Genomic DNA, 15129 nt, shown 5'->3' on the forward strand with positions numbered 1-15129 from the left:
AAATAGGAAAAACAGTACGTCAAGGCTGTATATTGTCACCCTGCTTATTTAACTTATATGCAGAGTACATCATGAGAAACACTGGGCTGGATGAAGCACAAGCTGGAATCAAGATTGCTGGGAGAAATATCAATAACCTCAGATATGCAGATGACACCACCATTATGGCAGAAAGTGAAGAAGAACTAAAGAGCCTCTTGATGAAAGTGAAAGAGGAGAGTGAAAAAGTTGGTTTAAAGCTCAATATTCAGAAAACTAATATCATGGCATCCGGTCCCATCACTTCATGGCAAATAGATGGGGAAACAGTGAAAACAGTGGCTGACTTTATTTTTCTGGGCTCGAAATCACTGCAGATGGTGACTGCAGCCATGAAATTGAAAGATGCTTACTCCTTGGAAGGAAAGTTATGACCAACCTAGATAGCATATTAAAAAGCAGAGACATTACTTTGCCAACAAAGGTCCATCTAGTCAAGGCTATAGTTTTTCCAGTGGTCATGTATGGATGTGAGAGTTGGACTATAAAGAAAGCTGAGCACCAAAGAATTGATGCTTTTGAACTGTGGTGTTGGAGAAGACTCTTGAGAGTCCCTTGGACTGCAAAGAGATCCAACCAGTCCATCCTAAAGGAGGTAAGTCCTGGGTGTTCATTGGAAGGACTGATGTTGAAGCTGAAACTCCAATACTTTGGCCACCTGATGCGAAGAGCTGACTCACTGGAAGACCCTGATGCTGGGAAAGATTGAGGGCAGGAGGAGAAGCGGACGACAGAGGATGAGATGGTTCGATGGCATCACTGACTCAATGGACATGGGTTTGAGTGGACTCTGGGAGTTGGAGATGGACAGGGAGGCCTGGCATGCTGCGGTTCATAGGGTCGCAAAGAGTTGGACACGACTGAGTGACTGAACTGAACTGAACATACAGTTAGAAAATCACAGTCAATTGAGCTAGTTTTTTATTTTTATTCCTCTTCAACAAGCCATTGCTTTTTCTTAGATTTCCCCACATTGAAACCCCTTGAAAGAATTTTGGACTTGAGGGCCATCTAGCAGATTAGAACAAGCACACCTATCATCAAATCCTGGTATCAAATAGCTGTACTCTAATTCAGTCGATGGGTTTCCCTGGTGACTCAGTGGTAAAGAATCTGTCTGCCAATGCAGGAGATGCAGGTTCAATTCCTGAACTAGGAAGGTCCCCTGGAGAAGGAAATGGCAACCCACTCCAGTATTCTTCCTTGGGAAAACCCCATGGACAGAGGAACTTGGTGGGCTACAGTCCATGGAGTCACAGAGTCAGATATAACTTAGTGACTGAACAATGAACAATGAATTCAGTAGATGCCTTCACTTCTAGAGAAACAGGGAAAGAGATGGGGTGTGAGAGAGAGAAAGAGTTCAGCACCATGGACAGATGCCCACAGGGACCTGGGGCTGCCAGCCACCTGCTGAGCTCCAGGCTGGGGGCTGGTAACATCCTCCGTTCATCTCTGTCCCATGCACATGGCACTCATTTATCACCTGGAAACAGCAGACAGTGCTTATAAAGGCTCATGTCACCACTGATCTGCCTTCATCAAATCTGAAAAACGATTGCTTGTCACTTGTTTTAATTCATTTCCCCAACAACCCTCCATTTGAATAACTTTCTAAAGTTTTGTCCATCAGGAGGAAGAGATTCCTCCCTGTGGGTGGATAAGGCTAAGATTTGCTAAGGAAGAGATCAATGCCCAGTTCAAACAGCCTGAGTTTCTACCAGATAATGATGTCTGTGAGCTTTGCTCAGAGCCCAGTGCACCATTCCAACCTCACTTGGTCCATGTCAGAGGCTCCACATAAGAAGGAATGACCACCACAGGACATGCTCAGACTCAAGGATCTTCTCTGAGGCTATGGTTTAATCTGGCACCAGTGGCTGGGGCCCGGGAGACGTGCAGTATGCAGATAAATTCTGCTGTGTGTGTGCTCACTAAATCCACCGCACTAGAAATGTATTTGGAGGCAATCCTGCCTGCCCACAGCAGATTTTCCAGATCCTGGCAATTGGAGCATGTTAAGGACAACATACAGCTTCCAGGTCTGATTTCTTAAATCGAGATTTGTTTTGTGGGGGAAGGCAGGAGGGAAAAATTAATGCACAACCTGGTGGGGTGAGGGAGGGAGGGATGGCAGCTGCCTTGGCCTCTTTGTACATTCTGAGTGGGAGCCAGTTATTTTCCAGCAAGTGACTTCCAGCTTGGGGAAGCGGGAGGGGCTTCTGTAAGCAATCTGGGATAAGAATTGCCCGACTTCAAACTGAAACCCAACTAAGGTACAGTGCTGAGTGAAGGATCAGAAGTTGTTGGTGTGTGTTTTGTGTTATTTGTTCTTCGCTGAGTTTTCTCTTGGTTTCCTGCCCTGCTCCCACTGCCCAGCCTTCCCCGTGGCACCACCATGCTATCTCCATCCCACAGGGGAGAGGTGGGCCAAGCAGCTGCCCAGGGCTTGGCTCAGGAGTGGTCTGGCACCTCTGCCCACCCCAGCCAAGAGTGATGGAGGAAGTGTGAGAATGACCAGTGTGTCTATGTGTGGCTGGGCGACAGTGCTTTATGAGAGTGCTGAGAAGTGTGGGATCTGCGGGTAAGTTTGGGGGTATCCGTCTGTCTGTGGCAGAACAATGAGAAAGTGCAGCTATTTGTAAATAATACCTAATTATTGAGGTTTTACATAATAGATAAGCCAGTGTCATTCCCAGTATCGATGGCCTTTTCTATCCTTCCACTTCTCAGTTGGAGCTTATGAGGGGCTGGAGGATCGGGAGTGTTGAGGGACAAGGGGTTGGAAGAGGGCAGAGACAGAAACGAGGTGAATTAGAGGGACTTTTGTTGCATTTAATATCAATTCATTTTGAAGACTGCTGACATGGCCAGATTCCACAGCTCAGAATTTATGGGGCTCCCTCGTGCGCAGACTCAAAGAGAAAGTACAAAAGAACTTTCTAAAAAATGACCTACCATCAGCAAAAAAATTAAAAAAATTTACCCCCCTCAAAAGGCACCAACGTCACCACACACACACACACACACACACATACAATCTGATTTTGATTTTCTTGGTTTAGGGTACTTAGTTTCATTATGTAATAATCACATCATTTGCCAGAGTCATGCCATGTTTCATTACTTTATGGCAGACTTTATATTAGATATATACCCAAAAGTGATTCGTATAATGAGAATGTCAAGAAAAGGAATACACTGAAGAAAGGGCACACTCCCCTGACCTGGATGAGAGTGGTCCTCTGTCAGCTCCGTCCCCAGGGACCTGGGCTCCTGTGACAGGGCCTGATGGAAGACTCCATGCCCAGACTGAACCACATGCTTCTTCTGCAGCCACTTTGCCATGGTCCTCCTCCTGCTCTCCCCCATCTTCCTCTTCTCCCACCAGCTCTTGGCCAGTGTCGCCGTGTTTGTTCATTTTCCCAAAGTGCCCTCCAAGGCCTACTGCCCTCTCCTCTGGGGCTGTACAGAGTTCCCTTTTCCCCCAGCTGGGCTTGGGTCTGAGGCTGCCTGAGCTGGGGGACTAGAGTCACACCAGAGCTGAATGAGAATGCCTCTCAGCAGACCTCTGACATCCTGGACTCTCTCTCAGGGATTCAGTGGCTGCATCTTCCATGGCTGCCGTGGGATTCAGCCTCCCATTGCCTGCTCATCTGAGGCTGAGGTGCCCTTCACCATCCAGGCATTGACCCCTCTGAAGCAAAGAAGATGTGGAATCCACCTCTCTGGGGCCATGTGACCTCCTGGAGTTGTCCCACTGGCATCACTGCTCAGTTCAGTTCAGTTGCTCAGTCATGCCTGACTCTGTGACCCTATGGACTGCAGCACACCAGGCCTCCCTGTCTATCACCAACTCCCAGAGCGTACTCAAACTCATGTCCATCGAGTTGGTGATGCCATCCAACCATCTCATCCTCTCTCATCCCCTTCTCCTCCTGCCTTCAATCTTTCCCAGCATCAGGGTCTTTTCTAATGAGTCAGTTCTTTGCATCAGGTGGCCAAAGTATTGGAGTTTCAGCTTCAGCATCAGTCCTTCCAATGAATATTCAAGACTGATTTCTTTTAGGATTGACTGATTGGATCTCCTTGCAGTCCAAGGGACTCTCAAGTGTCTTCTCCAATACCACAGTTCAAAACCATCAATTCCTCAGTGCTCGACTTTCTTTATAGTCCAACTCTCTCATCCATACATGACTTTCTTTACAGTCCAACTCTCACATCCATACATGACTACTGGAAAACCATAGCTTTGACTAGATGGACCTTTGTTGGCAAAGTAATGTCTCTGCTTTTTAATATACTGTCTAGGTTGGTCACAGCTTTTCTTCCAAGGAGCAAGTGTATTTTAGCTTCCCTCATAGCTCAGTTGGCATCACTGAGATCCTCTCTAATCATCTCCAGCAACCCCAGGGGGTTCTTGGGAGCAGGTTGGGCTCTGGCCTCCCAGAGAAACAGTGATTGATGTGGGACAAACACATGGAAGTCTGGAGGAGCTGTCATCAGCATGGTGCTGGTCACAGAGCCGGATGGCCACACGACACAATGGACCATGTCCTTTCCAGGATGGAGGATTAGGTCTGAGTCATGTTTTATTTACAGCAGACAGGGCTGGCCGCACTGACCCACGTGTAGATTCCAGCCCACCTGGGGCAGCCTTCAAAAAGCCATGCCTTTGGAATCAGGGACTACAGAAGCCGACCGTGGTGACTCATGTGCCCGGGACACTTCCTTCCACCCACTCTTCTGAACTGCTCTGGACAGCCGAATAGAAAAGCCCATTTGTCCTACTACATCCAATAGTCATACAGAGGGGGGAAAAAAAACACAAGCCAATAAGCATGCAAATTACAAAACAAAGCACATGTCCAGGAAGGGGTAATGGGTGTTAGTGTCCCATTCTGGCAGCTGCCCTTGGTGGAGAGCTCGCCACCAGCAGATATAAGATGCATCTGGGTCAGGTCACTTGAGTCAGCAGCAGTGGAGCAAACCGACAGTAGGAGGGAGAAGTGGGCTGGCTAAGACGGTCTGGGAACATGGAAAATGTCTTCTAGGAGCAGAAAGAAGATCCTAGGGATTAGCTGCTTTGTCAGTACACTGTGGAGAAAAGGAACAGTGTCTGCCTCTCCCCAGCACCAAAAGTGTGCTGGGCACCGAGAGTGTGGGGGAAGGCGACAAAGATGAGCCTAAACAAAATCTGTGTCTAGTTGCTCCCACCCAGGTGAAGAAGACAGGTCAGGAGCCACGGCGTTGCTCCATGATTAGTGAGTATGGAGCTACAATGGTGCCTGTACAGCAGGGAGAAGGGAGGGGGGAGGCCAGGATGGCTTCATGGAAGAAGTGATGTTTGGGTACAATATCAGGGGGCAGGGAGCCTTTTAGGAAGAGAAGGGCATTCCAGGCAAAGGTACAGAGGGCAGGCCAGCGTTCCGTTTGACAGACAGTGTTGAGAAGATTCTGTCATCCCCGAGTCAGTCCCCAATGACGGTGGCACATGTAGGGCAAGCTGGGGAGGTCTGGAGACCCACCTTTTCTTGCCTCTGCCCCACACTTACACGCCGTGAGTATGTGTGTGAGGATGGGGGCGGTTGGAGTGAAAGAGGGTGGAGGTCTTCCGTGGGGGCTGTGCTATCACACCATCTGATGCCACGTGGTATGACCCCGCTGGCAGCAGAGACATGAATAAACAGCCTGTGCTGGGGGTGTGGATCAATCCGTGGTGGGGTGCCGGCATTTGAGCACTGGCACGTGCAGATGGCCAGGCTCACAGACGGGAGGGCGACTTCTGTAACCGGACAGTGCTGTTTGGAGTCAGCATTGTTGAGGTGCTCCCAGCAGCAGATGCAGCTGGACTTGGGGAGACTGGGCGGACATGGGAAATGAGTCAATAAACAGGAGGCCAGGTGCAGGGTCCAGGTGGCTGCTATGCCGAGATGCCGAAGAGAGCAGGATGTCTCACTCAGGAGCTACTATCTAAGGCAAACTCAGTGGGACAGAGCGATGGCTCACCCGGGTGTGATGCTGGTCAGGTCAAGCTCTCCTATGGAATGAATTATGTTCCCCAAATCCATATGCTGAAGCTCTAACCCCCAGCTCTTCAAAATTCAACTGTATTTGGAGAGAGGGTCTTTAGAGAAGTGATTAATTTAAATGACATCATTAGATTAGGCCTCAATGACTTTGGCCACCTGATGCGAAGAGCCAACTCATTGTTAAAAAAATGGTGATGCTGGGAAAGATTGAGGGCAGGAGGAGCAGGGGATCATGGAGGATGAGATTATTGGAGGGCATCATCGACTCAGTGGACATCAGTTTGAGCAAACGAAGCCTGGTGTGCTGCAGCCCATGGGGTCACAAAGAGTCGGACATGACTGAGCGACTGAATAACAGCAACAATTCAATATGACTGGTGTCTTTATAAGACATTAGGACATAGACATGGACAGAGGGGGCTTCCCAGGTGGCACTACTGGTACAGAACCTGCCTGCCAGTGCAGGAGGTGTAAGAGACGCGGGTTTGATCCCTGGGTCAGGAAGATGCCCTGGAGGAAGGTCATGGCAATCCACTCCAGTATTCTTGCCTGGAGAATCCCATGGACAGAGGAGCCTGGCGGGCTACAGTCCATGGGGTCACACAGAGTCAGACACAACTAAAGTGACTTAGCACGCATGCACAGAGAGGTGACCGTGTGAAAACAGAGATAAGATGGCCATCTACAAGCCCTCAGACATCCAGCCTCCGTATCTATGAGGAAATAGATGTCTGTTTTTTAAGCCACCCAGTCTGTGGTTCTCGGTTATGGCAGCCCCAGCTGACTGATACGGGTCCCGTCAGCTCAGTACCGCTCTGGGAGGACCAAGAATCTAGTGGACATGGGAAGTCAGAAAGAAAAATGGGTGACATCACTCAAAAATGGGAGATATGATCCTGCTAAACTGCAGCTGATTTTCAATGAAAATGTTTTTCGTTCCTTAATTAAAGTGAAATTAATTACATTGATATTGGATTGGCAAAAGCGTTCGTCTGGATTTTTCCATTAACATATTACTTTGGGCAAAAATCCGGAGGGAGGGGAGAACCCATGTGTAGAGAAGACATAGATGCAGAAAAATATCCCAAACAGAGTCATTTATGGATGAGAAAGCAGGACAGTGGGGACTCTGCCTGGATCGGTGGAGAAAAAGCACTTCGGATAAAGCATGTATCGTTATTGTTGTTACATTATTATTATTCTTTTGCCTGTGGTGATTGACCTCTCAAGGTGTTTTAGTCCCCAAACCAATGTTTTTAGGGTTTGAGGGAAATACCAGGAGCCTCCTATGACTCAAAGCCAGAGACCCTGGTGATTTGAGGGGGAAGTGACATTGTTTTTTGTTTCCAGAGAAGATGAATGGGCCTTAGGAGAGAAAGAACTGGCATTTCAGAAGGTTGCAACTTATGTGGCTACATTTTTAGACAAAATCCTAAAGGGAAGACTCAGATGTGTTTGGGATGAAGCTACTTCCTGCAGTTACTTTAGGGGAACAGGTGCCTTTCTTGCTCACCATCAGCTCCTGCAATCCTGTGGTTGCCAGACCACCCCTTCCCAGCCCCTGCCAATCAGCGGTCTGAACACACGCCCCAACCAGTGGATTCCAGTTGGAAGACACTCTTCCTCCAGGGTGGACCTGGGGGAACCCCACCGGAGGGCTCTGGGTCCCAGCCCCAGGATCCAGTTCCCCTTATGTCAGGACCCATGGATGTGCTCTAAGCTTTCCCATCACTCTGGTCCCTCTGGCCCTCAAGTCATCCATCTGGGCTGTACCTGGACTTGGTACCTATCTGAGCAAGCAGTTAATACAAGACAATATCTCGGGGTGACATGGCCCCTGAGCCTTTGCATGAGGCTCATACAAAGCAGCGGTGGTGTGGGGGTGGCGTGGGGAACTGTCTCCTTTGGGTACATTTTTTTCAAGACCTAAAGCCTCAAAGATGCCCAAACATGTGTTCCCCAGGAAGGCTTCAGCCCACCTTCTAAAGGCCTGTCTTCTGCAGATTGATTTCATAGGTGTGTATGTGTGTGTTTGTCTTTATGTGTGGGAAGGGTGGGGAGAGGAGAGCTTCATTGGAAAGTGAGTTTCCAAGTCAATTTAGTTTCCCTCACCCCAAGACAGAGGAATAGAAATGCACAGAGCAGCAGGGGTCACAACGGCCAAAAGGTGGGAACGCCAGTGTCCAAAGATGGATGAATGGATAAATATGATGTGGATAAACACAGTGGAATCCTAGTCTTACAAAGGAAGGAAATTCTGGCAATGCTACAACATGGTTGAACCTTGAGCACATTATGCTCAGTGAAGGAAGCCAGACACAAAATGTCAGATAAGGTATGACTCCACATATGTGAGGTCCCTAGAACAATCAAATTGATAGAGGCAAAAATGGCAGGCACCAGGGTCAGGGGAATCCAAGTTAGTGTTTAACAGGAACGGCGTTTCAGTTGTGAGAGATGAGAAAGTTCTGGAGGTGGGTGGTGATGATGGTCGCACAAGAATGAGAATGTGCTTAATGCCACTGAACTGCTCACATAAAAGTGCTTAAAATGGTACATCTTGCCCTGTGTATTTTACAGCAATTAAAAAATAAAATTTAAAAATATTTGCACACCCACTGAACTCTCACCATGCACTAAGCACCGTCCTGGTTCCATCATATACAGTAAACACCACTTTAATCCTGTCAACAGTCCTTCAGGAAAGATGTTATCAACCCATTTTAAAGACAAGAAACTGAGGTATAGATTGTTCACTTTCTAAGATGGTTAATTTTATGTTATGTGAATTTCAATCCAATATACTCTTTAGAAATGCATATATAGAATACATCCAAGAAACTGAGGTATAGAGATTGCTCACTTTCTAAGGTGGTTAATTTCATGTTATGTGAATTTTAATCCAATATACTCCTTAGAAATGCATATACAGAATACGTCCATATCCATATATTTGGGGCCTCCCAGGTAGCTCAGTGGTAAGAATCTGTGGGTTTCAATCCTGGGGTTGGGAAGATCCCCTGGAGAAGGAAATGGCTACCTACTCCAGTATTTTTGCCTGGGAAATCCCATGGACAGAGGAGCCTGGCGGGCTACAGTCCACGAGGTCATAAAAGAGTCAGATATGACTCAGTGACTAAACAATAACAATCCATATATTATATATATATATATTCTGAAATTGAATACAAATGTCCCAGAAATCTGTTTACTGATGGTTCATTTGGTATATGAATAAACACACAGCTGCCCCTGTGGGCACCATTCTTGCACGGCCTGGCCTTGCCCTCCTCTGAATGGTCTGGAGCAAGCTGTGGGCCTGGGTGGAGGGTGAGTAACTAGAGCTAGACTTGTCAGGGCAAAGATGTTCTTAGGGCAGCTTACAGCATCACTTCACGGATGGTGACACCACCACGGGACCCGCCCCCGCCCCCTGCTAAGCCTGTGGACACTAGCCCGCAGGCTGGGGATTTGGGGTTTTCAAACCTGGTTTTATTAAAAGTCCCTAAACAGTTTCTCTTCGGAGGCTTATCTGTCTCATTAAATAATAAGTCACATGGGCTGGGAGCACTGATGAGACTCACCTCATCAATATCCACTTTCCTTTATCTTTTAGAGCGAAATGATAGTTTATTCCTAGTAATGGTTGCTGGGCACAGACCACCTGATAAATAGATGTGATTAAAAATGAACTAAATTAACATCGCCTTTCAGCTGACAATGGGATAAAGCTGCCAGATGCCGTGTGTATGTGTGTGGGTCCATGTGCGTGAGTGTACATGTGTGTGAGGGCACACGTGTATGTGTACATGAGTAAATGCGTGTGTCATGTGTATGCATTCATGTGCACTGCTAGTGTGTGGACACGCCTGCACACACATTCTGTGGACCTGGGAAGGACATCCATGAAGGAAGGGACATGGACGGGGATCCAGACCCATCACCCTCTGTGCAGGCAGGTGTGAATTGGGAGTTGATATGTTGTAACTTCAGTGACCCTAGGGAAGTCCATTTCTCAAAGATGGTCTTTGGAGGGTATATTTGCAGAGGTCTTGATAATGTGAACGATCATCTCCTAATTCTTGTTTGGAAAATTAATCTTCTGCTTTCTTAAAATGTGGTGCAGTGTTTTGGACACAGGATCAGTGGTTAGTGCCTGTTTTAGTCTTTATAAATCTATCTGAGGGGCTTCCCATGTGACGCTAGTGGTAAAGAACCTGCCTGCCAAAGCAGGAAACGTACGAAATGCAGGTTTGATCCCTGGCTTGGGAAGATCCCCTGGAGGAGGGCATGGCAATCCACTCCAGTATTCTTGCCTGGAGAATCACGGACAGAGAAGCCTGGTGGGCTGCAGTCCATAGGGTCTATCAGACATGACTGAAGCAACTTAGCATGCACGCATGCAAACCTACCAGAGGGGATTGGCTAAGGAAATTATGGTACTTCTATGCAGTGAAGTAATATTCAATCATTAAAAACAAGGTAAATATCTGCCTAGAAATAAGTTCCTGAAAATACTGTTAAGCAACAGCAAAACCCCAAGTTACAAAGCAACACCTATGGGTGAAATATACTGGCAAACTCATACATGTAGAAAACTCTGGAAGATGACGAGACACTGAGGTGTTGACAGCAGTTGCTTCTGATAGTCAGATTATGGGTGTGTGCTCGTCTTTCATTTTTCCTGCCTGCATTTTCTACAACGATCATCTGTCACTTATGTAATAATGAAAAGGTACTAAGAGATGGTTTTAATTTGAAAAGGGAGGTGTAAAAAAAGGGATCCCGTTGAAGGTCTTTAGACCCTGCCAGCCCCAGGGGAGGAAGGTGAAAGGGCTTCTGGGAGACAAGCAGCGGGCACGCACTCTTGGCTCTGACTCTGAGCATCTTCCAGGGTGTTGGTGGCTCGTGGGCTGCAGCCACAAGGTCACCCTGAAAGCCAGAGTCGTCTCCTCAGAGTGAGATGTACTCACACCCACTCACGTCTGTGGGAGAACCAGATCCCTCATTCTCATTTGGCTCCTGCCTCATACCGCTTCTCTTGACGGATCCCACACTCATCCCTCAGACACTGAAGAAGCTCCCTGGCTTGGTGACCAGGTGTCAGCCCAACATGGCCACTCTCTCCCCACCCTGGGGGCCTGAGGCACCATCAGGGCAGGAGGCGCTGTTCCAGTGTTTGGTTTTTGACCAGCGTCAAACCTGCCCCCCTCCTCACTCCCCTCTATCAGGCCCACTGCTCCATGGCCCAGGGGCTCAGTTCAGTCGCTCAGTTGTGTCCAACTCTTTGCGACCTCATGGACTGCAGCATGCCAGGCTTCCCTGTCCATTACCAACTCCTGAAGTTTACTCAAACTCATGTCCATTGAGTTGGTGATGACATCCAACCATCTCATCCTCTGTCGTCCCCTTCTTCTTCTGCCTTCAGTCTTTCCCAGCATCAGGATCTTTCCCAATGAGTCAGTTCTTTGGATCAGGTGGCCAAAGTATTGGAGTTTCAGCTTCAGCATCAATCCTTCCAATGAATATTCAGGACTGATTTCCTTTAGGATGGACTGGTTGGATCTCCTTGCAGTCCAAGGGACTCTCAAGAGTCTTCTCCAACACCAGAGTTCAAAAGCATCAATTCTTTGGCGTTCAACTTTCTTTATGGTCCAACTCTCACATCCATACACGAGTTCCCGAAAACAAGGCAGACAAAGCACACTCAGACCACTCATCTCCAGGAGCACACAGACCTCTGTGAAATTACTTCACACCTCCGCCCTTCCAGTCGTAGTGGGAGGACCAGCGGGACAGGACTGCTAGTCACTGAAGGCAGTACTTTTACTCAGTGCAACAGTGATGCCATCCCTCAAAGGTCCTGGGCGGGAAACAAGAGAGCTGTCTCTGCACGTGGCTGAGGGTCCTGGTGTAAGTCAGCGGCCTTTCAGAGACCGGTCTCCCTCTTGGTCATAAAAGGAGGGAGATGGACAAGAAGCTCCCCAGCTCTCCCCCACACTGCTCAGACATTCTATGATGCTCTATGGGTGTCAAGATACAACGTGCATGACATTCTTTCACAGCAGCTGGACCACAGCAATGCCCTATTTCTACTTCCTTCATATTCCAGGATTAGGAATAGAATTTTGAGAAAAAAAATCCTCGCCAGCATGGAGTGTTTCTACCACACACACACACACACCCCCCCCCCAATGTCACCCCTCAACCCCATAAAAGGCCTTCAGAGTTGACTCCAAACCAAGGACACAGCAAACTCCAGTAACAATGTCCTCACTCAGCTCCTTATACCCTGGGGCTCCTACCCCTGGGACTCCACTCTGTCCTGTACAACCCCCTGCTGGAGGAGGCCAGTTTGTGGCCAAGATGCTCACAGCCAGGCGGGCATGTTTGCCTTCCAAGACAGTTCATGGACAAACCACTTCCACCTGGCACATGTTGATCAAGGGATCAGAAGACCCAGAAGACACGAGTCCCTGTGGCAGCCCTTCACTTCCTAGCCCCGCAAGGTCCTCATGCACAATGGGGAAGGGGGGGACAGTTCTGATGGGGCTGGGTGAGGCTCAACCATGGTAGCAAATGTCACCACTGCAGAGTTACGAGACTTATCTGCGCGATGTTCTGAACTGGCCTCTCAGGAGAGGTGGAGAGGCCCTATCCTCGATGTCCCTTAACTAGGCATTGTGGGCTGCAGAGCTGGGGATGGTGACAAGGAGGCCTGGCCCACCCGTGCTGTGATGTCCATCATGGGGGACCAGCAGTTTGCTCTGTCTCTGATTTATTATTTTTTTCCTTCTTGCTGCTGCTGCTGTTAAGTCGCTTCAGTCGTGTCTGACTCTGTGTGACCCCATAGATGGCAGCCCACCAGGCTCCCCCATCCCTGGGATTCTCCAGGCAAGAACACTGGAGTGGGTTGCCATTTCCTTCTCCAACGCATTGAAAAGTGAAAGTTCACTTTTTCCTTCTTGGTGACCCCCAAACAGAAACAGATGAGAGACTATAAAAAATGCCGTGAAGTGATCAGAAAAGCCAAGGAGATGCAGAGCAACTCTGAGAGGGATGTTCTCTGGTTATAGAAAGATGAGCTTTCTGTACTAATGGAAGGCCCGTGCCCTTGTCTGCCAGTTCTGGACAGAACATAATTGAAACAGGCTGGGTGGCCACTCCTCCAGAAGGCCCCTGAACTGCCAGAGGGAGGAAGCATTTGGAAAAGATGCCTGTCAGCTCCTTCTGCTTCTTCCTGGCCTACCTCCCTCCCACTTGGGCTGTGTGGGCTGGGCAAACAGCACCAGAGGTGGCACAGCTCTGAGCTAGACAAACTCCTGAAAGGGCAGGGAGCCTCCTCTGGGCCGTTTTTCAGACTTTAATTCCACTGAGTGAAACTTCAAAAGGCTTTCCACTTGCTCAGTCCAAATTTCCTCTTTGCCTTGGGCGAACACCGCCCTCCAAGGAGAAGGGCCAGCATCATCAGGAGGCCTGCTGTAGATGCCAGCATCGGGCTGGGCGCTTCCGCTGCACAGAAGCAGCAACACCCATGGGATGGCTTCCTTACCGACTGGTGAAACCCAGAAGGAGTTGAACAACAGGGCCCAAAGCTTCCCAAGGCAGCGGGCCATTGTGGCCACACACCCAGCTGTGAGTCTAGGCTGTGCCATAAAGAAGCTGGTGGCGTTGACCTCCCTGAACCCTGCGCCCTGACCTGAAGGAGGACAAATTCTAAGAACGTCTCCCACGGCACCATATTGAGAATAAACAAGGCAGGGACTAACCCGTCCCCAGCCCCAGGCCCTCAGCAGTGTTAGCTGATAATCCCCAGTCCAGAATGCTGAGGCCAGCACGCCCCTGATGCTCTTGAATTTCAGCTGAGAGCAGACCCCGGGGACGTCTGTCCTTGGAGAGCTTCCCTGGGTCCTCCCCACTCTGTTCCCCAGGCATCCTTTCTCTCTCTACAGCTGTTTCTAACTCAGTCTGAACTGTTCTTGCTTTGGCTCCCAGGAGTGGAAGACAAGGTCAAGAGGGAGGCATCTTGCCCAGTGACCATCCTGAGGGTCTCTCTTCTATGCACAGATGAGTAGGCATAGAAGGTCAGGAGCAAAATGCTGGGGAGAAGGGGAGGCAGGAAAGCCCAGGATGTCCTCTCCCTTTGCCTCCTCCCAGGGGCACAGAGGCCACACCCAAGTCCCTCTTGTGCCCCACAGGGTGGTGGCCTTGCCCACCAAGGCCTCCTCTGTTCCAGCTCCATGGAAACCTGGGAGCGCTTCTCCACATTGGTCCCCAGACCCGCCAGCCTAGGCCCTGGGCCTCTGCGGTGGAGGAGACCCGGGTGAAGGGAACCTCACGCCCTGTCCGGGTTCGGCAGCCAGGCTCCCGGAGAGTCTGGGAGACAGTTTGGCCCCAGGCCCTCTTGAGAGAGTTTTCTTTTATATTTATTAACCCACTTTCTCTCCTGGCCCTTCGGAGCAATGAGGAAACCTCAGCCAAGGCTATTAATAGGCCAAAGCCATCCCTGGGGAGGACAATGAGCTCAGACCCACAGCACAGGTGCCAAGCATAATGAAGGTTCCTGAGCTGCCTAAATATAGGCTGCGGCCGCGTCGGGGTGCTGAGCACGGCCTGCCTGTGGCCGCCCAGCCCCGCTCCCTGCTGCCACCTGAGCCAGACCACGCCCTGCAGAGGCAGGACCTGCCGTCACCCACACATCCACCCCGGGTCAGACCTGGTGGGAGCCGCTGGGGAAGTAGGGAGGGGTCGGCAAAAATGACAAGCAGTATAAATGACGCCTGTAAACAGAGAGTTTAATGAAAAAGGCAGTGAGGGAATTTATGGGCAACCCAAGGATCATTAAAATTATTTATCTACTTACCTCCCTTGCTGGCTGATCAGTCTATTAATTATCATACATGCGCTGATTTGCATTTCAGTGAGAGGGTGGGGTGAGGCCAGGTGAAAAACACAGAGGGGCCCAGGAGCCAAGTGGTGGGGACAGGTGTGGACCCTCCTCTCTGCTGACCATGGCTCCCCGACCGATACCCCTCCAGGCCACATTGTGACACGGCTG

General features: G+C 49.3%; 1 protein-coding gene across 1 annotated transcript in view; it reads right to left on the minus strand.

Annotated features, from left to right (window-relative positions):
- RBFOX3 (RNA binding protein, fox-1 homolog (C. elegans) 3) overlaps window positions 1-15129 on the minus strand; it is a 330137-nt gene that overhangs the window by 189169 nt on the left and 125839 nt on the right. The gene's annotated exons all lie outside the window — the stretch shown is intronic.

Source organism: Bison bison, unplaced genomic scaffold (assembly GCF_000754665.1).
Source record: "Bison bison bison isolate TAMUID 2011002044 unplaced genomic scaffold, Bison_UMD1.0 scf7180017864371, whole genome shotgun sequence".
Classification (NCBI taxonomy): Eukaryota; Metazoa; Chordata; class Mammalia; order Artiodactyla; family Bovidae; genus Bison; species Bison bison.